This window comes from Pongo pygmaeus, chromosome 14, assembly GCF_028885625.2.
Source record: "Pongo pygmaeus isolate AG05252 chromosome 14, NHGRI_mPonPyg2-v2.0_pri, whole genome shotgun sequence".
Classification (NCBI taxonomy): domain Eukaryota; kingdom Metazoa; phylum Chordata; class Mammalia; order Primates; family Hominidae; genus Pongo; species Pongo pygmaeus.
In genome coordinates, this window is record NC_072387.2 from 34,378,324 (window position 1) to 34,405,057 (window position 26,734).

The 26,734-nt window shown below is 42.4% G+C and overlaps 1 protein-coding gene across 9 annotated transcripts in view; it reads left to right on the forward strand.

The window, feature by feature from the left end:
* Positions 1-26,734, forward strand: part of ATP8A2 (ATPase phospholipid transporting 8A2) — a 660,817-nt gene that overhangs the window by 537,500 nt on the left and 96,583 nt on the right. The gene's annotated exons all lie outside the window — the stretch shown is intronic.

The following is a 26,734-nucleotide window of genomic DNA, read 5'->3' on the forward strand; positions in this document are numbered from 1 at the left end:
GGATTTTCTAGTTTATTTGCATAGAGGTGTTTATAGTATTCTCTGATGGTAGTTTGTATTTCTGTGGGATCGGTGGTGATATTCCCTTTGTCATTTTTTATTGCATCTATTTCATTCTTCTCTCTCTTCTTCTTTATTAGTCTTGCTAGCGGTCTATCAATTTTGTTGATCTTTTCAGAAAACCAGCTCCTGGATTCATTGATTTTTTGAAGGGTTTTTTGTGTCTCTACTTCCTTCAGTTCTGCTCTGATCTTAGTTATTTCTTGCCTTCTGCTAGCTTTTGAATGTGTTTGCTCTTGCTTCTCTAGTTCTTTTAATTGTGATGTTAGGGTGTCAATTTTAGATCTTTCCTGCTTTCTCTTGTGGGCATTTAGTGCTATAAATTTCCCTCTACACACTACTTTGAATGTGTCCCAGAGATTCTGGTATGCTGTGTCTTTGTTCTCGTTGGTTTCAAAGAACATCTTTATTTCTGCCTTCATTTTGTTATGTACCCAGTAGTCATTCAGAAGCAGGTTGTTCAGTTTCCATGTAGTTGAGCAGTTTTGAATGAGTTTCTTAATCCTGAGTTCTAGTTTGATTGCACTATGGTCTGAGAGACAGTTTGTTATAATTTCTGTTCTTTTACATTTGCTGAGGAGTGCTTTACTTCCAACTATGTGGTCAATTTTGGAATAGGTGTGGTATGGTGCTGAGAAGAATGTATATTCTGTTGATTTGGGGTGGAGAGTTCTGTAGATGTCTATTAGGTCCACTTGGTGCAGAGCTGAGTTCAATTCCTGGATATCCTTGTTAACTTTCTGTCTCATTGATCTGTCTAATGTTGACAGTGGGGTGTTAAAGTCTCCCATTATTATTGTGTGGGAGTCTAAGTCTCTTTGTAGGTCACTCAGGACTTGCTTTATGAATCTGGGTGCTCCTGTATTGGGTGCATATATATTTAGGATACTTAGCTCTTCTTGTTGAATTGATCCCTTTACCATTATGTAATGGCCTTCTTTGTCTCTTTTGATCTTTGTTGGTTTTAAGTCTGTTTTATCCGAGACTAGGATTGCAACCCCTGCCTTTTTTTGTTTTCCATTTGCTTGGTAGATCTTCCTCCATCCCTTTATTTTGAGCCTATATGTGTCTCTGCACGTGAGATGGGTTTCCTGAATACAGCACACTGGTGGGTCTTGACTCTTTATCCAATTTGCCAGTCCGTGCCTTTTAATTGGAGCATTTAGCCCATTTACATTTAAGGTTAGTATTGTTATGTGTGAATTTGATCCTGTCATTATGATGTTAGCTGGTTATTTTGCTCATTAGTTGATGCAGTTTCTTCCTAGCCTTGATGGTCTTTACAATTTGGCATGTTTTTGCAGTGGCTGATACCGGTTGTTCCTTTCCATGTGTAGTGCTTCCTTCAGGAGCTCTTTTAGGGCAGGCCTGGTGTGACAAAATCTCTCAGCATTTGCTTGTCTGTAAAGTGTTTTATTTCTCCTTCACTTATGAAGCTTAGTTTGGCTGGATGTGAAATTCTGTGTTGAAAATTTTTTTCTTTAAGAATGTTGAATATTGGCCCCCACTCTCTTCTGGCTTGTAGAGTTTCTGCCAAGAGATCAGCTGTTAGTCTGATGGGCTTCCCTTTGTGGGTAACCCGACCTTTCTCTCTGGCTGCCCTTAACATTTTTTTCTTCATTTCAACTTTGGTGAATCTGACAAGTATGTGTCTTGGAGTTGCTCTTCTCAAGGAGTATCTTTGTGGTGTTCTCTATATTTCCTGAATTTGAATGTTGGCCTGCCTTGCTAGATTTGGGGAAGTTCTCCTGGATAATATCCTGCAGAGTGTTTTCCAGCTTGATTCCATTCTCCCCATCACTTTCAGGTATACCAGTTAGACATAGATTTGGTCTTTTCATATAGTCCCATATTTCTTGGAGGCTTTGTTCATTTCTTTTTATTCTTTTTTCTCTAAACTTCTCTTCTCGCTTCATTTCATTCATTTCGTCTTCCATCGCTGATACCCTTTCCTCCAGTTGATCGCATCGGTTACTGAGGCTTGTGCATTCGTCATGTAGTTCTCGTGCCGTGGTTTTCAGCTCCATCAGGTCCTTTAAGGACTTCTCTGCATTTATTATTTTAGTTATCCATTCGTCTAATTTTTTTTCAAAGTTTTTAACTTCTTTGCCATTGGTTCGAACTTCCTCCTTTAGCTCGGAGAAGTTTGATCTTCTGTAGCCTTCCTCTCTCAACTCGTCAAAGTCATTCTCTGTACAGTTTTGTTCTGTTGCTGGTGAGGAGCTGCATTTCTTTGGAGGAGGAGAGGTGCTCTGATTTTTAGAGTTTCCAGTTTTTCTGCTCTGTTTTTTCCCCATCTTTGTGGTTTTATCTACCTTTGGTCTTTGATGATGGTGACGTACAGATGGGTTTTTGGTGTGGATGTCCTTTCTGTTTGTTAGTTTTCCTTCTAACAGTCAGGACCCTCAGCTGCAGGCCTGTTGGAATTTGCTGGAGGTCCACTCCAGACCCTGTTTGCCTGGGTATCAGCAGCGGTGGCTGCAGAACAGCGGATATTGGTGAACTGCAAATGCTGCTGCCTGACCGTTCTTCTGGAAGTTTTGTCTCAGAGGAGTACCCGGCCGTGTGAGGTGTCAGTCCACCCCTACTGGGGGTGCCTCCCAGTTAGGCTACTCAGGGGCCAGGGACCCACTTGAGGAGGCAGTCTGACTGTTCTCAGATCTCAAGCTGTGTGCTCGGATAACCACTCCTCTCTTCAAAGCTGTCAGACAGGGACATTTAAGTCTGCAGAGGTTATTGCTGTCGTTTGTTTGTCTGTGCCCTGCCCCCAGAGGTGGAGCCTACAGAGGCAGGCAGGACTCCTTGAGCTGTGGGGGGCTCCACCCAGTTCGAGCTTCCCAGCTGGCCGCTTTGTTTACCTACTCAAGCCTCAGCAATGGCAGGCGCCCCTCCCCCAGCCTCACTGCCGTCTTGCAGTTGATCTCAGACTGCTGTGCTAGCAATGAACGAGGCTCCGTGGGCATAGGACCCTCCGAGCTAGGTGCGGGATATAATCTCCTGGTGTGCCGTTTGTGAAGCCCATTGGAAAAGCGCAGTATTAGGGTATGAGTGACCTGATTTTCCATGTGCTGTCACGCCTTTCTTTGACTAGGAAAGGGAATTCCCTGACCCCTTGTGCTTCGCAGGTGAGGCGATGCCGCGCCCTGCTTCAGCTCACGCACGGTGCGCTGCACCCACTGTCCTGCACCCACTGTCCGGCACTCCCCTGTGAGATGAACCCGGTACCTCAGTTGGAAATGCAGAAATCACCTGTCTTCTTTGTCGCTCACTCTGGGAGCTGTAGACTGGATCTGTTTCTATTTGGCCATCTTGGCTCTACCGCAAGTCCAGAGAAGCTTATTGCTGGAGAGTGTGGATACTTGCATGCATGGGTTCCTGTCTGAGTGCTGGAGCTCTGTAGAGCCAGGGCAGCTTGGGATGGCCTGCAAGTGTGCCCTGGCAATTCTGTGTTACAGGTGCTGTCCTTTCTGCTCCTTGTAGTGTGACATGCCACAACTCATTTAACCCCCTGCCTGGGTATGTCTGACAAATTGAGAATATAGAACCTGATTTATCTAGAGTTTTGCCAGATAATGCATACAGGTGTCTGGTATACTCTCCTGAAAATATACTATGGTTATACAGAGAATTACAGTAGCAAGTGACTGGGTACTTCCTGCAGATGGCAGGGATAATGGAGGCCTCCCAGGAGGGCCACTATCTTGGCTGAGATTGAGATCTGAGTGAGGAGCAGAGCCAGTGGTGTCCGCACCAGGGGAGGCCAAGCTGAGCCAAGGACACAGAGCATGGTGTGTTCTAAGGACAGGGCCACAGTTAGACAGGCAGGAAGGAAGAGGTCGGTGCAAGGGAGGGTGCAGAAAGAAGAGCAGAGGGGTGCACAGTAGCCAGACCATGGAAGTCTTTGTAAAGGACAGAGCAAGAAACTTGATTTTCCTGCAGATGGGATGGAGAGTCTTTGGAGAGCTTTAACAGGAAAATGACATGCTCTGATGTCTATTTCCAAAGCTGACCCTGCCTCTCTATGGGGAAAAAATAGATGGTACAGGGGAAAGAGTGGAGGCAGGGAGTCCAGCTGGGTGATGGGGACTTGGAGTTGGGAGTCAGGTGGACATGAGGCACACAGCTGTGTTTGAGGATGCTGGGACCTGCACAGGGACTGGAGTAGAAGCTGTCAACTGAAGAATAACCAGGATCATACATTTGGAAGAGCTTTATTTCTCATAAAGGGTTATAGCCTGCAGGTTGGCCATTCCTCCTGCTGGGAGGCAGAGCTGAGAGGGAGGGAGGATAAGACAGGAATTTATGCTGAAATTTCTGGGTGGCTGGAAATACATATTTAATGAGCTATAGGAGGATTCATGAATATTTATGAGAGGAGAAACATGTACAGGCGCAATTGAGTTCCATGCCTCTTCATGGATCACATGTTCAAAAAATGGTGGTGTTAGCATGATCTGAGGTGGAGTTTTCAGCCCTCTGACATGAAAAGGTGCAGTGGAGGACACCAGAATCTCACTGCATCCTCCGAGAGTCAGCCAAAACGTGTCCCAAGGTGGTGGTCAGTGTTTATGAAGGGATGCGTTGTGAGACAGGTGAGCTGTCATGTGGAAGAAGTGAAGAGGTAGGGGCATCTGGTTGCAGCCTCAGATGATTGGCTAAGGTGATAAAGGAATGAGTTGTCCATTTCTTGTTTTCCAGAGCTGGTTTCTGCTTACTCCTTAGGAAGGAGTTTTGGCTAAAGGTTAATAAGGAAGGGGCACACTGAGGCGTGTTTAACCTTATGTCTGAGGTGGTCAAGAACTCCGTTTTTAAGGTTTCTCCAGGGTCTCCTTGGCCAAGAGGGGGTCTGTTCAGTTGCTTGGGGGCTCAAGATTTTGTTTTTATTTCTCAAAGTCCTGGGAGAGAGAAGCACCTGCTAGAGTTTTACCTAAGCAAGGGGGCTGGAAGGTATTAGAGCTGTTGACTAAGATGGAAAACACTGGGAGAGGAGGGGCTTGTGGGGAAACCACACCTCCATTCTAGCCACGTCCATTGCAAATGCAGGTGACACATGGAAGCAGCAAGAACACCCCTGAGCATCTTCATGGAGTTTGGATCAAGATGGAAGAAAAGCCCATGCGTTGTCTAAGGCTGCCTCATCTCAGAAGCCAATAGGCGGTGTAATTAGTGCTGAAAGGTGGGCTGGGGGATGACTGCATTGCTCTAGTGAGGAAGGAGGAGCAGGGAGCTGAAGGGAGACAGGTGGAGGAGGCCAAGCAACTGGCTAAGCCCATGAGGGCTAAGGGAGGCCCAAAATGCGGGACATTGGAGAGGAAATGTTCTGGAAGCTTCTACAGGCAAACTGCATTGTACTGGAAGGGGCCGATGAATAGTGCTGGGTCAAGGGTTTTTAAGTAGAATTGAGAGTAAGGGAAGCAGAAAGTTGGTTTGAAGAGGCGAAAAAAGGAAAATGGACTGAACCGAAAGGGCCTTGGGAGTGTTATGGGATTGGAGAACTTTTCTTAAATAATTTAGGAGGTCCAGTAGAATTTATGTTTATGTGAAAGAAAAAAAAACACACAACATGTTACTTAGAATTGGGAAGTTTTATGCACCCATGTCTAGGAATTAAATTTTATATGAATTCATAACTATATTATGTATACATAATTTAAATTGTGATTTTTAAGAAGAAATCAAATCAACTAGTAAGGGCAAAATAAAATTTTTAATTATCTATTTGTTTTTCCATTATTTTTATACACAAATCTTAGAAGCAGGAACAGAGTAGTTTCAAAGGCCAGTTTCTGAGAGGAGTAAATAGACATGCTTAAAATTGGCGCTGATAACAAAGAAACTACTATGAATGGCTGAGGTTTCAAAGTTAGATTAGATTTCACTCTAGATCGTATTTGCTAAGCTAATAAAGCCATGTAGGCTTGTTCTAGCCTGTTGGCTGGGAAACTATCTCTAAACAGGATATGGTGATTATTTGTGAATGATCATTACTCATTCTGACAATAGATCCTCACTGCATGCCCAAGGGAACATCCCCTTTTAAACATGCATATAAAGATGACTCAAGTAAGAATATCGTATGTACAGCGTATCAATATTAGCTGACCTACCAAATCTGAAAATGCTTAAGTAAAGATAATACACAATAATTTAGTTATATTAAGCTATATTCGGGATCCATTAAGTAGCCCCATAGTTATAGAAAAGGATAACAAAAAAATTTTTTTGGCAATCTAGTGGAATGGGGTATGGGGTTTAAAAAGGACAATGAAAAAGTTCACTGAGCAGGAAAGGAATGGAAGATTGCTCAACAGATCTACAGGAAACCATTCCCCTGCCATCACCTCTGCATTTCAAAAAGCGAATGCAATTCTGGTCAGAAGACATTATCTGACTTCGGAGTGATATGCTTATAATCTATCTGTGTGTATTTTTTAACTCTCATGGTGAAGCTTCAATTATATCTTCTTAACCCCTTCCCAAAGCCTTGGGAAACACTGGACATTTTTCTATATAAGCAGATTGGGTTATTTGTCCAAATGACGGGTGTTTTTGAACTAGGACATCTAGCTTCTATCCATAGGAAACCCCATATCTGGTGGGCAAAGAATAGAGTATAAATATTATATATCTGATATTTACATTTTGGGCCATGAGTGTTTGAAACAGTTATATCTATTCATGTGAAATTTCTGGTCACATTATAGCAGCAACATCAGTTTAAAAAAAAAAAAACAAAAAAGAATTCCCCAAGACTGTCCACTCTGTGTGTGTGTATGCACGTGTGTGTGCATGTACAGGCATTTTGCACCGTGCTGCAAAACAGCTCCTCTTCCTCCATTTGCCCTTGACTGTTGATCTCCCAAGACTCAGGTCTTCATTCTCCTCTGCACATTCCTATGCTTTCAACCCCTGTCTTATAGTGACCCCCAGTTCTATGTGTTCAGCCCAGACCTCTTCCTGAACCTCAGGCCCACCCTGGTTGAGTGAATTTCCAGAGTTTTCAGTAGGACATTTCCTCCTAAATGTCTGTGGTCTTTCGGTCCCTGAAAATCAACTGTCAAAATATTAACTGACTTTATACATCCTCAGCATGCACACACACACACACATACATAAATGCACATGGCAGGGGTTGGGGCACAAAGTAGATAAAAACTCCTGTCTCGAATCGCTTGAACCCGGGAGGTTGCAGTGAGCCGGGACCGTGCCATTGCACTCCAGCCTGGGCAAGAAGAACGAAACTCCGTCTCAAAAACAAAACAAAACAAAACAAAACAAAAAAAACTCCGGTCTCCTGCCATAGCTCCTCTCTTGGTTTCAGGTTACTCATACCGGGAACGCAGAGACTTATTCTTGACTTTTCTCTCTCCCACAGTCTCCATATGCAAACAGCCCCCAGGTATGGCTGCTTTAACCTTGCCGTTGCATTTGAATCTTTACTTTCCTTCCTGCTGCCCCTCCACCACAGACCCTGCTAGGTCTGACTGCCATGGCTCTCTTCCTTCCCTTCACCTCAATCTCACGTCACTTCCCACTAACCCCACCTGGTCTCCCATCCTCCATCCTGTCCCCTCTAAGTCTGTTCTTCATTGGAATGATCCTTTCAGAACCTGAATCACTCATGTCATTCATTCCTCTGTTCAGAAACTTGCAGTGGCTTCTGGCCTCATTAAGAGAGTAAGTCTAAGTCCTTGCAATGATCCAGACCATTGGTGATTATCCGGGCCACTGCTGTCCTCGCTCATTGCTCTCTGCCACAGTGGTCTCATTATTCAACGTCCCTGGGTAGATTTTGTCTTTAGGTTCTGAACTTGCTGTTCCCTTTGCCCTCAGCCCTCTCAAGGGGTCACTCAGATCCTCAGCACTGCCCTCCTCAGTGGACCGACATCGACACCTTACCCTGTTTCCGAGTCACTTTTCACCTCTGGACACACTATGGGATTTACTTATTTCTTTGGCTTGTTTTCCCACACACATTCACACAATGTATAAGCTCTATGAGGCTGCAGTTTTTGTCTGTTCTGCTATTGATTTCTCAGCTTCTAACAGGAAGTAAATAAGTAGTTTTGAAGTAAATGAATGTGAATCTTCTGGGGAGCATTTAAAAAAAAAAACAGTGTTGTACAAACTGTGCAGATTGAGGATCCCTTATCCACAATACTTGGAATCAGAGGTGTTTCGGATTTTGATTTTTTCAGATTTTTGAATATTTGCATTGGACTTACCAGTTGAGCATCCCTGGTCTGAAAACCTGAGATCCAAAGTGCTCTAGCGAGCGTTTCCTCTGAGCGACATAGGACACTCAAAAAGTTTTGAATTTTGGAGCATTTCAGATTTCACATTTTTGGATTCGTGATGCTCAACTTATACCTTGGACCTGTCAAATCAGAAACTTTGGGAAGTTTGATCCAAGAGATGATACTTTTTCAAGGTTCCCCAGTAATCAGCTCAGGCTGAGCGCCAGCTCAGGCTGAGCGCCATTGGTGCCAGACAGATTTCTTAAACCGTGGACATCATCCCGCCTTCATGCCCTTCGACATTCTCTGTTTCCTCATAGAATCATGCCCAGACTCAAAGTGACAGTCACAAACCCGCACCCGTTGGGCCCCAGGGGCCTTTTGGCCTCGCGTCCTGCCTCTCACCATGCGCCTCTTCCTGCCTGCCGGAAGCGCTGGTGTCTTCCCTTGGGTGTGATGCTGCCTTGTGCCCTCCCTTGCCTTTGCCTGTGCTGTTGCTCTGCTGAAAATACTTTCTTTCCATTCTCTGATGGGTGAGTTGCTCAAGGATAAAGTTTGGATTCAAATGTCAGTGTTATAGTTTTCCCTAATGCTGTCTCTTTTTCCTCACACCTCCCCCCCATAATTAATGGTTGCTTATATAACACATTGTGTGTCATATCTGTATCCTACACCATCAGAGGTCCTCATTCTCTCATCAGACTCTAAGCACCTGAAGGATAAGAACATTTCATTGGTTTATTCTCAACATTCAGCGAATCATCACGTATAGTTCTTTTACCCTCAGTGTCTGCCAAATTGCCAAATATCGTTGTTTAGTGTGCCAAAACAAAAGTTATGTTATTGATGTGAGGTATCTCTTTGTCAAGTTTTCCCGAGTATTCAGTAGTCAGATACCTGCATGCGCATGTCTGTAAGCATGTGTACGCACCCCCTCCCCCCACTGCCCCGAGGAGAAGAGCATGTGCCCAGCCTGGTCCCTTGGTCCTGAAGGGAGAGCACGTCACCCATTGTCATGTTATTATCCATTAACGTGACATTGTATCTTCTCTCTACCCAGAGACATCACCCATCTTCTCCTCATTCCTGAAGACCTAACTTTAGCCTCTACTACTCTCTCTTTCCACAGATAACCTCCTTAGGTACTTTATTTAAAAAAAATTTTTTTTTAAGGGAGGCTTTCTAAGTGACATCTCTTATACACTCATTTCTAAAACGATAAGTTTTTCTCTTCCTTTCCGAATTTAGCTTCCTATTTATCCTGATCTATCACTTCTTAACGGACGCTGATTCTGCTCTAAGCCTCATTCACTTATTTTTATATGCTCTCTCTCTCTCTCTCTCTCTTACTTCCCTGTTGGTCTTTCAATTTTCTGGTTTCTCCTAGCATTAAATAAAAACAAGAGCAGTAGCCGCCCTGCCTGGTATCCCGTGCTATCCCTGTGCTCCCTCCTCCACAGTTTCGCCATCAGCGGTTGGTGCGTGTTGAGTTTCTGTTCACACCTCCGGCACCTCTCCATGCCCTCCGCAGGCTGCTGCCATCTGGGTTTCTCTGGAAGTGCAGAGGCCGCAGGTTGCAATCTACACTCCAGCCTTGGTGCTTGTCTCTGCCCTGGTGCTCCTCTGCTAGCTGACCTCTTGCCCTCTGATTCCTGGAAGGACAGGGCATTGGTTCCTGTGATTTTCCACTCTCCTGGGGCCCCTTCCTGCCTCTAGAGTGGCCATGCCCATCTCAGCCCTTCCCTGCCCTGAGGGCTATCAAACTTGCCAGAAAGCCTGAGGCCACAGAAACATTCCACACACTGTGTTTTCCTTCCCAAGTCTTGGTTATTTCCTCTTTGTTCTTTGTCTGTACTCCTCAAGCAAACCTCTTTCTTGAAATATTACACTTCTCCCAACTCTCTCTGCAGTTTTTATTCTAGCACCAGTCTATATTTGCCTACGTGATGAGGCCTTACCTTAAACTTTACATGTCTAAAACACATCTTTTCTCTTCCTCATCCTTTTTAAAATAAGTCCTTCCAGATTTCTCTCTTTTTGTCATTCATCTTCTGACTCTAGTGCCCCAAGTCTCTGGTCATCTCTGTATTCCTCCTCCTTTATTTGCCCTTCATGGCCAGCCAGTCTTTGCATCCTTTCACTACCCGCCCCCCACCCAATCCTAGCATAAACTTTCATATCCTGTATTATTTCCTGTCTTCAATCTCTTCTTTTGTATTACAGCTACAAACTTGACCTTTCTGAAAGCCTGTTTTCATTGTGTCACTCTGCTCAGAATCTGCAGTGATGCCCTTATTTCTCTTCCAGGATTACGTAACTCTACCCAGTCTTCAAGGGTTTCCACAGCATGCCCCACCTTAGCAATTCCCAGTACCCCGAGGCCTGAGCAGTGGTGGGGTCTCCTGTCTCCTCTCCTCTCTGCCTTTTGATGAATGCTCTTGTTCTTCCTGTATGAAACGCTCCCCCGCCTTCTCTCTCCCCCTCTTGCCGTATATCCCCTTTCTTCCTCTTCTTGTTCTTCTGTGAGTACATCTGTCACAGGCCCTTGGTTTTCTGTCACTGCTTCTACTTAACTATTGAGATGACAGAATGAGAGCCTTCAGATGAGAAATCCTGGTTTCTAATGTTGCTTAAAGTCTTACCACTTTATTAAGCAAGCCTAAAGCTCAGTGGCAGAGTCCCTGAGTAAGCCATGTCTTCGTCTCTTTCTCCCTGGTGATCAACTCTGTGCTTGGAGCATGGATCCTTAATAAATATGTTTTGTTAATGAACACTCAAACAGATAGAAAAGACTCACAAAACTGTTTATTGTATTCCAACAAATGATAGCTTTGAAAAGGAGCTAAGCTGGCCAGGCACAGTAGCTCATGCCTGTAATCCCAGCACTTTGGCAGGCTGAGGCGGGCGGATCACTTGAGGTCAGGAGTTTGAGACCAGCCTGGTCAACATGGTGAAACCCCGTCTCTACCAAAAATGCAAAAAACTAGCCGGCGTGGTAGTGCACACCTGTAGTCCCAGCTACTCCGGAGGCTGAAGCAGGAGAATCCCTTGAACCTGGGAGGCAGAGGCTGCGGTGAGTAACCACTGTGCTACCTGTGTGGAGATCGTGCCACTGCACTCCAGCCTGGGCGACAGAGCGAGACTCCATGTGGAGATCACGCCACTGCACTGCAGCTCGGGCAACAAAGCAAGAGTCCATGTGGAGATCACGCCAATGCACTCCAGCCTGGGCAGGAGAGCGAGACTCCATCTCAAAAATAAGTAATAAAATAAAATAAAGTAAAAGGAGCTAAGTTAAGTTGAACGCTCAATCTGATAATCATTTACTAACAATTGATAGGAGCTTGGCCTCTGGTGAGTTTCTATATGACAGTAGTCTTAGACCTGTCTCTATCTCTTCCTGTTTTCATTCATACAGTAAAGAGGTTTATTGACTGAGCCACTCAACAACCATTTCGTAATATCTATGATGGGGACACGTTGATCTTTAAGAGCCTTTTCAACTGTAAAACAGCATTGATGACATTTTCTGAAGACAAACATTTTCTGAAGACAAACACTCAAAAGCCTTACTTATTAACAGGCCTGAAGATTTTCTTTTTCCCATCTTTGCCATCACAGGCTTTCTTTACACTCCCTCCACTCCACCCCTGCTTTTTCTTGTCCTAACTTTATGTCTACACCAAGGCTAGGCCCTTGTGCTTTTAGCTGCCAAACACCGTATACTCTTAAATAAACACAGTAGAATTTGAGTAAAAAGAGATTTTCTTAGAGTTCTGTGATAGACCAAAGCATGAAATGATAGAGCCAACTCTATGAGGAAATAGGAAATAGGACCTTGAAGGTTCTTTTCAGAGTTAAACTGTCCTGTTGGATTGCTTGTTCATTTTAAGACTTTGACTTATTTCAGATATTTTTTTCAGATAAAAGTTCAGTGATGACAAATGAACTCTACAGTCTGGCATCTACCCTAGCAGACTATCAAAATTGAAATAATTAATATAACATTCATCATTTGAGATAAATACCTTAGAAATCTCATTTAAAGATAGTCATGTAACGCCCCATGGTTTTCTACCGAGGCATGCTTTCTTTGCTCCTATGTCTGTGGGGCAGTTTTCTAATGCAGTGGTGTCAGTAGTTACTTTAAGTCAGCAGTCGTTGTGTGCATCTAGTCTGAGCACTTTAGGTCTGTGGTAACAGTGACTTAGGTGTGTTGAACATAGTTTCACCCTTCAAGTTGTCTTGTCTAGCTGGGATTACAGAGGAAATTAGAATTTCCTAATTAGTCAGTTAGACTGATCTTGGATACTTTCATCTTTGCAAAGTCTTGTCTTGCAAGAAAGTAACGAAGCCATGATTGTTCTTCCTATTTAGAATAGACCACGGTGTCCACAAGGTCTCAGCTCCTTCCGAGGTGTCTTGTAACAGCATTCCACAACAGCTGTTCTGTTTTAAGGCTCAGCACACTCCACAAATTCCAGACGCCCCATGGCTGCTACAGTTGCTGAATGGTGACTTCAGGCTTTACTTGGTTCAAGCCTCAAGGGGGCTGAGCCAAAGCTGGCATGACTTACTGTTCAGGCAACAAGTTCCAAATAGAGAAAACATTTCAAATACCAACTGACTGCTGCTTTCTTCAAAAGAAACTGCCTTCAGAGGAGAAGCTCTTCCCTGTGCTCATGATCCTGGTTCAATGACTTCCACAGCATTTTCATTTCCCAGCCCTTCTGTGGTGGGGACAGTTGATCTAGTGATTGTGAATAATTTTAGTGTGCAATGCTTAACTTTTACAAAACAAGCCAACAAAGCTGAAAATATTATTTGGATGATAAGAGGAGCAAACAACCTTAAGGAATATTTTTAAAGTGTGGATTTAAATTGAATCATAATATTAAATTTTTAGGTTTGGTACCATGTACCTTGAACTTCAAGGATTGTTATTTACCAGTAATATCTACATATTAAATCTTTATTTAACCCTGATATCAGGAGGAGGAGGGTGGGAAGAGGATGGTCAATGGGTACAGAATTCCAATTAGAAAGGAACAGTAAATTCTGGTGTTCTATTGCAAAGTAGAGCGACATACTAGTCCCCCAAAATGATCTTAGTACCTGCTACTCTAGTCAACAAGGTATTATATATCTCAAAATACCTAGAGGAAAGGATTTTGTACGTTCCCACCTCAAATAAATGATAAAATATTTGCAGTGATGCATGTGCTCATTAGATTTATTTGATAACTACACAATGTAAACATGTATCAAAACATCACATCGTACCCCATAAATATGTATTATGTTTCAATTAAAAATAACTTTTTAAAAAGCTGATATATTTTAGCTGAGTGTGAAAGCTCTGCAAATACAGTGGAGTTGTTGATTAATTTTTCATATTATTATGCATTTTAGGTTGGTGCAAAAGTCAACCGCAATTACTTTTATACCAACCTAAAATACATAATACAATATTTACTTCCTTGAAAAGGAAATCCTTAATGCACATTTAAATTATGAGTTCCCAGAATAATGTGGCTGGTAAAATAATACATTTTAACCATTTTTAAGTGTACAATTCAATGGCATTAAGAACATTCATAATGTTTTGCAACCATCACCACCATCCATTTCCAGAACCTTTTCATCTTCCCAAGCAGATCCTGTTAAACAGTAATTCCTCACAGGAATTCCTGCCGCCCTCCCGCAACCCAGCCAGTTATATCCACTGTTCTACTTCCTGTCTCCATGAATTTACCTATTCTAGGAACCCCATACAGGTGCAATCATACGATATTTTCCTTTGTGTCTGGCTCATTTCGCTGACTGTGTTTTCTAGGTTCATTATGTTGTAGCAGGTGTGCGATTTCCATTCCTTTTTCAAGCTGAATAATGCTCCGTCTTGTATTGGCCTATTTTGCCTGTCCCGTCATCTGCTGCGGGATGGAGGTGGTGTTCGCACCTGTGGCTTTTGTGAAGAATACCGCAGAGAAAAGGGATGCACAAGTTTCTGTTTTTGCGTTGATTCATTTTGAAATGTGCCTCACTCTTTTTCCTATAATAGGTAATACTTTTTGACAAGAAATATTAAATATTTTTCCAAAAGTGGTGCAGGATTGGCTTTTTTGCTGTTTTCATAATGGAATAATACTTCAATGGGCATAGGCCCTTATTGGAAGCTCTGGGTTGTAGGTTGGCTGGTTAGAGATTTGTGTAAGTCCTCATGCCTCACTGTAAATACCATCTTCACACAGTAGTCAATTAAAGTCAATGTAAAGAGAAGACTCATTATCCCTCTTTAGATAAGGCCAGGAGATTTGTGAGAGAGGTGTTTGCAAGTTCTGTGCAGAACTGCAGTATGGTTGAAGCTGAGCTGTTACCTTATCAGCCCTGCGTGTGAGCCCCGCAGGTGTTATGTGGACAGCAGTAGAGAGAGTCAACAGATTGGATTTTTTTTCTTAATTTCTGTATTGGAAAAACATGGGACAACGGGTGTCTCCTATATTTAATTTGTGCTTAGATGTGTACTAGAACCTGATGAAAGTGTTTTTGTTTTCCAGTTAGGAAAACACGCTGTTTCGCTCACAAGACTGAATGAAGATGGTGGTCTTTGCTCAATATCCACGTATTAATACATTAATAACAATTGAGCTTATAATAAAGAATTGTGCCCTTTCAAATTATCTGAACTGTCTGCTGTATGTCACATTTTACCTTTTTAGAGAAGTGCTAATTCATGTTAAGTCCGCCTGAGAGATTTGTTTAATGAGCAGATTAAATGGATGATTATCCCTCTCTTAATTTTTTTTTTTTTTAAAGGAAGGGCTTCTTGTGATGCTCCTCTGTTATTTGGCACAGGAACACAGAGGGGTCTTTTTAAAATTACCCCTGCAGGGTCACCAGGACCCAAGCTGTTTGCTTCATTAAACCCTGGTGGCTTCTTTAGAGCCAGCCCCTCCAAACAGCCCTGACACAATTGTATCTAAATTAGCATCTGACTGACCCCCTTTCTGTCCTCTTTTCAAGCCCCTGCTGACAGGGATTGGCAAAAGATGTTAATTGGTTGGGCCTGGCTTGGAACAATAGACTTGCCAAGATGACAAAAGAACTAATGTTTCTTTCAATATGCATCCAGATTCACATAAGTACCTCTTTTAATTCCTGGGAATTATTGTAATGCCTGGTCAATGGGATAATTGACCCTCAGCAGCTAGCTCTTACTCCATAATACAGCATGGCACAGGCCTATCAGAGTAGCAGGTACTAGGGTGATTTGTGGGGGACTAAAAAGAGATTTTCTCAGCCAGCGTTCTGTGATGTACCAAGGCAGCCCAGTGGGAGTCCCAGAGAGGGGACTAATTTGAGCTTAACAGGGGGAAAATGTGCTAAGAGCCACTAAAACTTATCCTCGGAATCATAAAGGAGTTGCATAAAGGAATGAGTTAGGAGTTTGAAAGAAGTGAGCTAGTAGCTTGGCAGCTTAGAACTCATATGGTCAAGGATAGGACATGGGTCCAACAACTCTAGACAGGTAGAAACATTGCAAAATGTTGACTTCCACACATGAAAACACAAGGTTTATTTCCAGCACATACCTTCGCTGCTCGTTTTATAGAAGAGGCATTTCCAGTTCAGATGTTAGGCTAAATGAGCCCCCAAACCTTTTCTTATCTCACTCTTTACTATCCCAACTCGCTAGAAATCTTACAGATCATTTTGCATGGTGCTGAGGCTCTAGGAGAATTTGTTTTAAAAAATTAACTGTGAAGAAAAGGGAACCCTTGTACACTGTAGTTTGGAATGTGAATTAATACAACCATTATGGAAAACTATATGGCGGTTCCTTAAAAAAATAACTAGAATTGTCATATGATCCAGCAATCCCACTTCTGGGCATTTACCCAAAAGATTTCAAATCAGTATGTTAAAAAGATGTTTACACTCCCAAATTAATTGCAACACTATTCACAATAGCAGAGTTATGGAATCAACCTAAGTCTCAATCAATGGATGAATGGAAAAAGAAAATGTGAGATACACACACACACACATACACACACACACACATACACACTGGAATACTCTTCAGCCTTAAAAAAGAGATTTTGTCATTTGCAAAAATGTGGGTGGAATTGGAAAACATTATACTAAGTGAAATAAGCCAAGTACAGAAAGACAGGTGCTGCATGTTGTCACTTACATGTGAAATGTAAAACAATCAAACTGAAAGATGCAGGGAGTAGAATGGAGGTTATTAGAGGCTGGGGATGGGGGATGGAGAGATGATGGTCAGAGGGTACAGAGCCTCAGTGACACAGGAGGAATATGTTTTTTCTTTGAGATATATTATACAGAGTAGTGAATATAGTAAATAATAATGTATCATACACTTAAAAATCACTAAAAGTAAATTTCAAAAGTTCTCTCCACAAAAAGATAAGTATTTGATGTGAGGGATATATTAATTTGCTTGATTTAATTATTTCACATTGTGTTCGTGAATCATGGCATCACTTTGCACCCCATAAATACATGTAACTCGAATCTGTGAATTTACAACCTAATTTTTTTTTAATTAACTGTGTAAGTATGGTATAGTATGCACTACAGAGTAGTCTTACTTTGAGGTTTGGGTTGTAATTCCAGTCAAGGTTAATGTTTAAAACTAGCTGTCTCCGACCTCCATTACGGTAACAATTGGCACTACGTGCTGCTTAGTGGGAGCTTCATTTTGTGGTTATGACAGCCCAATCTGAGAAGGAGGTATTTGTGAAAGCACTAAACGCAGCAGTGCATTGGTTAACGGAGTAGCTTTGAGGTCAGACAGCCCTGCGTCTCCCTCCCAACTTGTCACCTGTGTGACTTTTAGCAAGTTACTATGATCCCTAAGTGTAGGTTCGTGCTTTCAAAAAGGGATAAAGAGTTAAAAATAGCAATTTTCTAAAGAATCGCAGAGCGAAGTGAGCTGATCTCATGTTATTCCATACAGTGCCAGATATAGAGTAGTACTGGATAGGCCATCTGTTGTCATTATTGCCCCAAGATCGCAGCCAGGAAGGAATACAGAAGCAATTCACACTGACCGCTGTTTGACTCTGAAGACTACACTGTTTCAGGATGCTGCGTTGGCAGTTCATTCCTAAAATTTAAGGGGAAATATCCAAACACCTCAAAAACGGTGAAAAAATAGAAATGCTTGTTTCCATCTTTTAAAAGAGCAGGTGAGAAAAAAACATATCAATTAAATATAACAAAATTCAGATACATCATTCTGACCTTCTTTGCCAGAAAATTATTTTCCTTTCATAAAACTATGATTTACTTTTTTTCTAGTGAATGTCTGCCACGGAAGGAGAGCATTTAAGCAAGATATTGATTGTTAGTTCTCAAGTTTATTGGTTTCTCACAAAGAAAAGGGTCTGATTTATACACCAGAGCGTGGGGTGCATGCCACTGCCTGAAGCTGGTGTAGAGCATCCTTTAGGCTTCAAGTGTCTCAATCAGAAATCATGTTGTGTTTGTTCAGATGCTTGATGTGGTGAATAAGTTCAGTCTTTAGAAATTAAGTACTCTTAGGTTAATGTGAATCAAATTTAAAAAATGGTGAAAAGCAGCACTTTTTGAAGTGATTTGAGTTAGGAAATTAATGTAGAGTACAAAGTCTTTCTGAGCTTGTCTGTGAGCAGCTCTGGTTTTTATCCCAGAAAGTGGATCCTTTAGCGGGAAAGCGGGAAGGCTTCTGGCTGACCACGGAAGTCAAAGTTCTAGTCCAGCTTCATTACTAAGCAGCTCTGAGCCCTTGGGTGGTTTTGTCCATCACTCCAGGATGTTTGTTCCCTGAGCAGTAAAATGAAGAGACAGAACCAGGTGACCTCATATGACTCCTCAGCATCAGACCAAAAGACACTCTCGTCATCATCTCACTTGATGTTTGTGCCATTAGATACTTACGGCTACCTCTGCTTCCTGAAACTCTTCTTTGTGGACATCCAAATTATTTCTTGTCTAGTTCCCTCTTATCCATCTCTTTCCATCTCATTTGCCAGTTCTTCTTTCCCTGGCTTCCATTTAAGTGTGTTTTTCCTTAGAGTTCAGCTCTTCCTGGATTTCTTGTGTTTTCCTATGGTATCACTTCCATTCCCATGACAATCTGCAATGTGTATGTGTGTATTAAATATTAATATAAATATCAAATATAAATATCCAGCCCTTACCTCTTTCTTGAGTGCCAGACTTGGCTTTTCTAGGAACCTCTCCCACTTTACACCTGTGTGTTTGCTTGGCCACCTAAACATCAACATACTTGAAAATAAAACCTACTGTCTACAGCCTGTGTACTGATGAGCACCCTTATCCATCTTGATGCTCAGATGTGGAATGTGGAAGGTTTTTTTATGCTCTTACTATTCCCTAACCTACACATCCATCTGTTTCCATCCCTCCTCTCCTTCACCAATATGTCTTCAAATCCACATTCTCAATGCTGATGTACTGGTGTGGCCCTGTCATCTTCTGCTCAACTACAGCAGTTACTCCAAACCATAATCCCCTTCACGCCATGCTTTACCTTATGGTACACCCCTGTCACTGCACAGACACTTGTTAAGGGTCACAGCTACCTACAGAGCAAACACCAGTCTCCTTAGAGGGGCTTCGCAGTGCTCCCCCATGGGGGTTCTGTCTGCCCACCTCAGCCACCCTTTCTTTAACTCCACCTTTTGACTCCAAGGCTGGAACCGAGCCCTGGCTTACATGTGCCGTGCATCCCACTGTGGAACGCCCTTCTTCCCCTTCCTGACCTCTTAGGATTTGGCTCACCTTTCAAGCACCAAACTCTCATCATTTGTTAAGGTTTCGCCATGAAAGGTGTTACTGCCTGTGTGGAATCTTCTCCAGACTTCCCGGCAGAATTCATCTCTTTCTGTGCCGACCCACAGCTCTTAAGCATTTCTGTTCTAAAGTGCTTCTGTTCTAAAATTGTGTTGCACTCTACCAGTGCACTGGTCCATTTATCATAATGTTGAAACAAAAACATGAAACATTTCTGTGAAATTCTTCTTTATAGAAATCATAGATTTTGTGTAATTATTTACTTAAACCCACGCTAGTGGAGCATCTGTCATACTGTGTTACCATCAATGGGTTGTGTATCAGTCAGGGTCTAACTGGGGACAGAGAAGCCAGGCTAATTATTTAAAAGACTGTCATTTAATTAAAGGAATTTGTTGCAGATGTCATAGAGGGGGCTGAGAGAGAACCTGGGGATGGACAACAGCAGAAAATCGCCACCACCCTGTGATGAAAGGACCAAGACAAGAAGCAATGAATATACCAGAGCTCAGTAGCTGGGTCACTGGGCTCAATAGCTCAGGAACTGGAGCCCTAGTGGGCCAGTCCAGCAGGGGCGGAAGCAATAAGTGAATCATGGCCAATTTTGGAAACCTCCAGGCACAGGGGGAGAAGTCCTGGCTTCTCCCTTCTTTTCTAATCTCTTTCCAGCACTTCCCACTGGGAGGACCCAGTTGGAAGGTGCTAGAAAATGCAGCCTGCATGAATTGGCCCCTGCAGGGGTTAGGCAGAAGTGACTCCAGTCCTAGAGACCCAGCACAGACCCAGGCTGTATCTGTCTCCCTCATGTGTTTTCTTAAACACAAGAACCTCATCTTACTTGCTTTTGCAACTGCAGTGCCTAGCACCAAGTGAGGTTTAATAAGTATTTAGTGAATTGCAATGAACTCTAAGGTTTCCTTCCAGGACTAAAATTATGTTGTTCTCTACCAGTGCGTTGGTCCATTTATCATAATGTTGAAACAAAAACATGAAACATTTACCACGAAGTTTTTCTTTTTTTCTATCATAGAGTTTGTGTAATTATTTACTTAAACCCATGCGTTAGTTCAGTCTCAACCCTATTCCTTTATTAACATGAAGCCAGTGCTATTTATCAGCTCTTGGTTGGTTTTGAAAACATTTTCCACCAACTGTGTGTCAGATTAAATACAGGAAGGGAAGTGGAGACATTGATTTAATAAACACTAACAATGTGACAGAAAGGGAAAAAATTATGTTGCGGACAATTTTCACATAACTCATCCTAAAATATGCCTTTGAACAGGCTCCTCCTGGTCTGTGGCCAGGCCCCATGCGCCACTCAGCACAAACCTTCTGCAGTACAGCCTGCAAGGCTGTGGGCGCAGCACACCGCATCTGAGCCAGAGAACTGTGTCGCCGGTCTCAGCCTTCCTTTTTAAATTGTCTTGCATTCCCTTGGTGGGGACATTCCAAAGAAGACAGACAGTCCCCGCAGCAGGTGCACGTGGTGCTGGTGTTCAGCTGCGTGCATTTTCACAGACTGCTGTCTTGCAGGCGAGTCAACCTTCAGCCTCACCCTTCTGTCACCAGCCCGCTGCAGAATCCTGTAGATTGCACTGATCAGACATAAAGTTATCACGTCGGCTGTGCCATGGGATCCAATGTTTGATGCACGTGCTCCAGCGAGGTTGGAGGAAATCTTAGAGAACACCCCAAGTTCTTTGTTTCCAAATGAGGAAATCAAAGCCCAGAAAAGGGTGACTTTTTGTGGCTTTCGGCCTGTAACTCATGTCACTCCTAACCCATCATCGTTTTTGTTTTGCTGTGCAAGCTCTGGAAGTTGTTTTAAACCTTAACTCTGAACAGAGTGTTGGACTGTGGTTGTTGTATTTGTGAATTAGTTTGCTTCTCTTCTTTCTGCCTCCTCTTGTCTCTATTTATTTTTTTCTATATACCTCTTCTTATTACCTTGAGACTTGAACTCAAAAATCACATGTTGGGCACTTGCTGAGTCCCAGATAATATCCGGGGTCCATATAACTTGGGGTTTTTTTCTGGCACCAACAGCCTTATCATCAGTCCAATTGCTCTCACTACAAAGTCCTTAAATCTTGCACTTATTTTGACTTCTTAGTGCATTAACAGATTGTACACAACTCAGAAGGATTGACTCTAGCCACCCATGCCTGGTAGTAACCTGTCTTCATGTCAGTAGAATTTTAGAGTCTTTGTCTTTGAGGTCATCCTCCAATTCAGCGCCTGGCCACAGCAGGGGTCTCTTCTGTCCTAGATATCTTCATGGATACAGTTAGCAAAGTTGACGCCAAATGTTAAGCATAATGAGATTAGCCTGGTTTTCTTCCTTCCCTTGTCTTTCCCTTCCCTGCCTTCTTTTTCTCCCCCCATTTAAAGACTTTCTAAATCTGCAGAGAACCAGTTTTAACTTACTCCGCAGCTGAAATTACCAGGCGCAAAGTCAAGGCAATTACGATACAGTAGTAGTTGTGTTGCATTGATTATATGTGCTCCTCATAGTAACCCTGAAGGGGTTTTTATAGTCTGCATCTTATGAAGAAATTGAGAAAGAGAGAGAAGAGGTAATCTACCCAGTGTCACAGAGATGTTAAGCTGCAAAGCTAGGCTATAGTCCCAGGGCCTCATGCATTTCACACCTGCCCATTGTACTGTGTAACTCACTCTACTGTGTTAGGAAGTACAGCATCAGCTGGTGGCTATAACAATTACAATTCATACAAATAAGTGTAATTTCAAGATCAATCACTCATTAATGTTGACATAAATAATTTACTAGAAAATTCTATCTTGGTGAAATTTTAAAATAGCATGGCTTTCACTGTGCTGATAAATATTTAAAGAAAGATGTATTTGTTTTTTCCCAGCAAGTATAAAAATAATTTCTTCAAAATTTGATGTATTATTTTAAAAGTTAATAGATGTATCACAGCCATGGACTGCAGAATTTTTAAAACCTTATTTAATTCTAAAATTTCTTAAATATCAGAGAATACATTTTCGTTCTTTGAATATTGGAAGCCCCAAAAGGTGGTTGACCATGAAGAAGAAGATGAGGGAAATATGGGAAGGCAGATGTTTGAAGAGAATAATTATCTGTAGAGGGACATATGTTTTTAGATTCAATGAATTCATCTCTTGTAAAGTGGAAATCCTGGCCAAACCACATAAATGGATTTGAGCTGACTGCCAGATAAGGAGCATTTCAGAAATAAAAGGGCAATGGTGCAGCTTGAAGGATAGGCTTCCAAAAGCATTCTGATAAAAATAAAATGCTTCAAGATGCTCAAGGTTCCTGGGTGATAGATAGGAGCTTTTCCTGGGAAGAGCATCAGTTATTAAAATAGGAAGGAGGGAAATTTGTAACAAGAAATGAAGAGGCCAAAGTGTGATAGTTGTTGATTGGGCTGCATATGCTTTCAACTATGTGATAGTCCAGTTACAAGGTTGCTTGATGGTGGCTCTGTTGTTGCCCAAAGAGCCAGATCCATGGTTAAACAAGAAAAAAACCAACGTGGTATATTAACATCCAACAGTGAAAAACCAATATCTGTTACCCAGGACACCAAAGGGAACCCCTCAGTCCAAAGGGGCTCTTAATTTGGAAGGGAATAAGCAGCAGTTTATGTTATATTACAATTGCTTATTTTAAAGATAATTTGCCCTAGTTTGTGAAAGCCCCCCCCACCCCAACAATAAATTTTCTATGTATTGCACAAGTCAACACATAGAAAATTTGGATGCAGTGAAACCAAGGATAAGATGATTTCGTATTTGATTGGCACTTGTCTCCCATCCCTCCCAGCAGCCGATCCTGGTTATTTTGTTTCATTTTGGACCCCACTTGTAACATGATGTTAGAGGACTGCTATATTGGTTACTGTGATTATTTTAAATAACTTATTATGTATTCCTCATAAAAATTATTAAAGAATGCAAATTGCACCCTGGGGTTTGGTATTCAAACGGGAGCTAAACAACAAGAAAAGGTAGTTTAAAATACTATTCCTCATAGGCAGAGATACTAACACATGTGATCCCCAAAAGTAGATATGAGCAACTGTGTTGCATGAAAACCATAGATAATGAATTCTCTTTTTTAAACCTGAACTAAGTAATACCTGGAAAGTAAGTGAAATTCACATGTAAAGGAATGTATATTTTTCCAGATATGAAGCTACCCATCCTTTAATATGTTCTTTTCCAAAAGTATACATTGTCCTTTTTACTCAAAATGTTCAGGTAAGCCCACAGTTAAGACTCAGACCTGAGGGAAGATAACATCAGTTCATCTGGGGAAAACATAGACAAGGCCTCCGCTAAAGCATCCAGCATATGGCAGATGATGTCAGCCAGGGATAGCCACTTATAACATTTAGGATTGGTGTAATTCTTATCTGAGCATACCCTCTCCTTTATAACTGTATTCAGATCTCCACATCTGAGAGACTGGAGGGATTTGGGTTTTGCATTTTTGGTTTCGGGATGTGAAAGAATGTATATCTTTCTGCTGAGGAGGGCTGTCTGAGCTCTGAGTTTGTAGAAGGTGCTGCGAGGTGGGCTGCGGGAGCCTCAGGATTCTCTACCCCTCCTCCAGCTCCTGCCCTAAGAGACTACAGTCTCACTTTTAAGGGACGTTTACCCTCCCTCAACCCACTTCCCTACTTCCAGGTCAGCCCTTACCTGTCAGAGCCCATCACTGCCCCTCATTACTCTGAAACTAGTCTCACCTGAGTCAGCAACTGGCTTTTAATTCCAGTTCCAAAGATTTTCTGTCTCTTTCTTACAGCCCTCTCTGTACTTTTGTCTGTTTTGGGGGATTTTCTTGAGACAGAGTCTTGCTCTGTTGCTCAGGCTGGAGTGCAGTGGTGCCGTCCTAGCTCACTATAACCTCAATCATAGCTCCCATAACCTTGAACTCCCACTCTCAGGCAGTGCCGCCACCTCAGCCTGCCAAGTAGCTGGGACCACAGGCACGTACTACAATGCCTGGCTAATTTTTAAACTGTTTATGGAAACAGGGGTGTCGCTATGTCGCCCAGGCTGGTCTCGAACTTCTGGGCTCAAGCAATCCTCCCACCTCAGCCTCCCAAAGTGCCAGGACTACAGGTGTGAACCACTGCGACCAGCCTTGTTTTGTCTTGAACTCACTTCCTTTGGTTCTTTAAAACCCTTCTTCAGATTCTTTTTGTACTCCAGCTAGCCCATCTCCTTCTCAGCCTTTTCCCTCTTCTGTAACTTAGAAGTTTGGGTTCTACACCCCAGCATTCAGCCCGTAGATACTGGCTCATTCTTCCTGAATGGTCCTTGTACTCTTCTGGCTTCCATTCATACCTGCATGTGTATGACCTCCAAATCTAAATCTCTGAAAAGTTAGGTCACCCTTCCTAGTGCTGGACTCAGTGACCCAGTGCCCTCCATATGTATCAACCTACACACATAACTAACACACACACACACATCCTAAGCTTGGCACATGTGAAAAAGATGTCTTTGTGTTCCCCTGCCCACTTCCTCCTCTGTCTGCGTCTCTTCCTTAGTAAATGGCTCCACCATCCACCAGCTCACAGAGCCAAAAGCCAAATTCTTCCCTCTTACCAGACTCATCAGTCACCAGGCCTGGTAATTTGCCAAGTCTCCTTGCAGGCTGCCCTGCCCAGCCTCGCAAGAACCTCATGGTCTCTGGCCAGGATGCCCATGGAAGCCCATCCTGCAGCTTCTGGTGCTCTTAGGCTCCCACGCCCTTCCTCTGCCTTTGACGGACTCCTTTTCCTAAATACTCTCAACATTTCTTTATTTTCCTTTTACTTATTTATGCTCTGAGAAAAACTGTTCGCATCCAGAGGGAAGGCTGGGCATGGTGGCTCATGCCTGTAATCCCAGCACTTGGGAGGCCGAGGCAGGTGGATCACTTGAGCCCAGGAGTTCGAGACCAGCCTGGTGAAAACCTGTCTCTACTAAAAATACAAAAAAACTAGCTGGGTGTGGTGGTGCTCGCCTATAGTTCTGGCTACTCGGGAGGCTGAGGTGGGAGAATCTCCTGAGCCTGGGAGGTCAAGGCTGCAGTGAGCCAAGATCATGCCACTGCACTCCAGCTTGGGCAACAGGGTGAGACTCTATCTCAAAACAAAAACAACAAAACAAAACAAAAGCAGAGGGCAGAAACTGTATCTTCCTTCCTTGTAGCCTGAGAAGCCGTACAGCCCTCTCTTCCTCATTCCCATTGCATTGTAAAAGCAATGACTCAGGAATGAGATCTTAACAAAATTTAACATTGAGGCTAAAAGACTTTTCCTACAAAACAGTATGCTAATATTAGAGTACATATCATGGACTCTTTTTCCTCAAATTATCTGAAAAATTGTCAGACATCAGAAAAACTGAGTTGAAGCCAGGCGTGGTGGCTCACACCTGTAATCCCAGCAATTTGGGAGGCTGAGGCGGGTGGATCACAAGGTCAGAAGTTCAAGACCAGCCTGGCCAGGTTGGTGAAACCCTGTCTCTGCTAAAAATACAAAAAAAAAATTAGCCAGGTGCAGTGGCGGGCACCTGTAGTCCTAACTACTTGGGAGGCTGAGGCAGAATTGCTTGAACCTGGGAGGCAGAGGTTGCAGTGAGCCAAGACTGCACCATTGCACCCCAGCCTGGCAACAGAGCTAGACTCTGTCTCAAAAAAAAAAAAAAAAAAGAAAAAGAAAAACTGAGTTGAAGTTCATATTTTGTTCTATGTGTAATTTATTTACTTGTGAAATCTTGTACTGGCATGAAAGACTTAGGTCTAAAGCCGCATATGCTATTTTGATTGATTAGGTGATATGTTGTAGAACTGTATAATATTTATGGTTTGAAGTATAGTTTATGGTATTTATTTGATCAAATGTGTATTAAAGTGAGAAGTATATTGAAATTTTAATATAGTTCTAAACCAGATTAAGTAAATAATGTATTGAGGTAGTGAATCTTTTTCCTTCTATAGTTTATTTGTTAAATTTTTGTAAAACCATTGTTAGATTTTGTAAAACCATTTGTTAGATTTTGTAAAACCATTGGCACTTTTGTTTTGTGAAGTTTGGGGAATAAGAATTAACTACATTTTGGGAGTTTTAGAATAGAGCAGGAAAATTCTGCCTATAACCTCAATATAGAAGAATAACGAGGTGGAATTGTTCCACATCATCAATAAAAGTTCTCCTTACCCTAAAATTCTATAGGTGGGTCCATCATCCTAATCAGTAACACGCAATTTCAAAAAATCTCTGTGGTCAGTTTATTATGCTTGTTAAGAGTTTGTCTTCTAAAGTAACATACAGAATTTGGATGATCTGAGTGAGTCTGAGCAGGGCCCCAGGTGGATTTATAGGTGTTTAGAACAAAAGGATGCTTTTACATAAATCAGTACAATCAGTTTTATTATTGCAACCTTATTTTAGGCATTTATGTTAGCTGGTGACAAGATGATGAAATCTTCAGATCCTGATGTTTCAGTGAACCACAAATAGAAGGAAGTTGACAACTATCACACTATGGAATTGCAACAATTTGCAGAGATGACAGAAAGGGACATCTGTTTCCAGTCAGTGGGCAGGGAGTTGGTT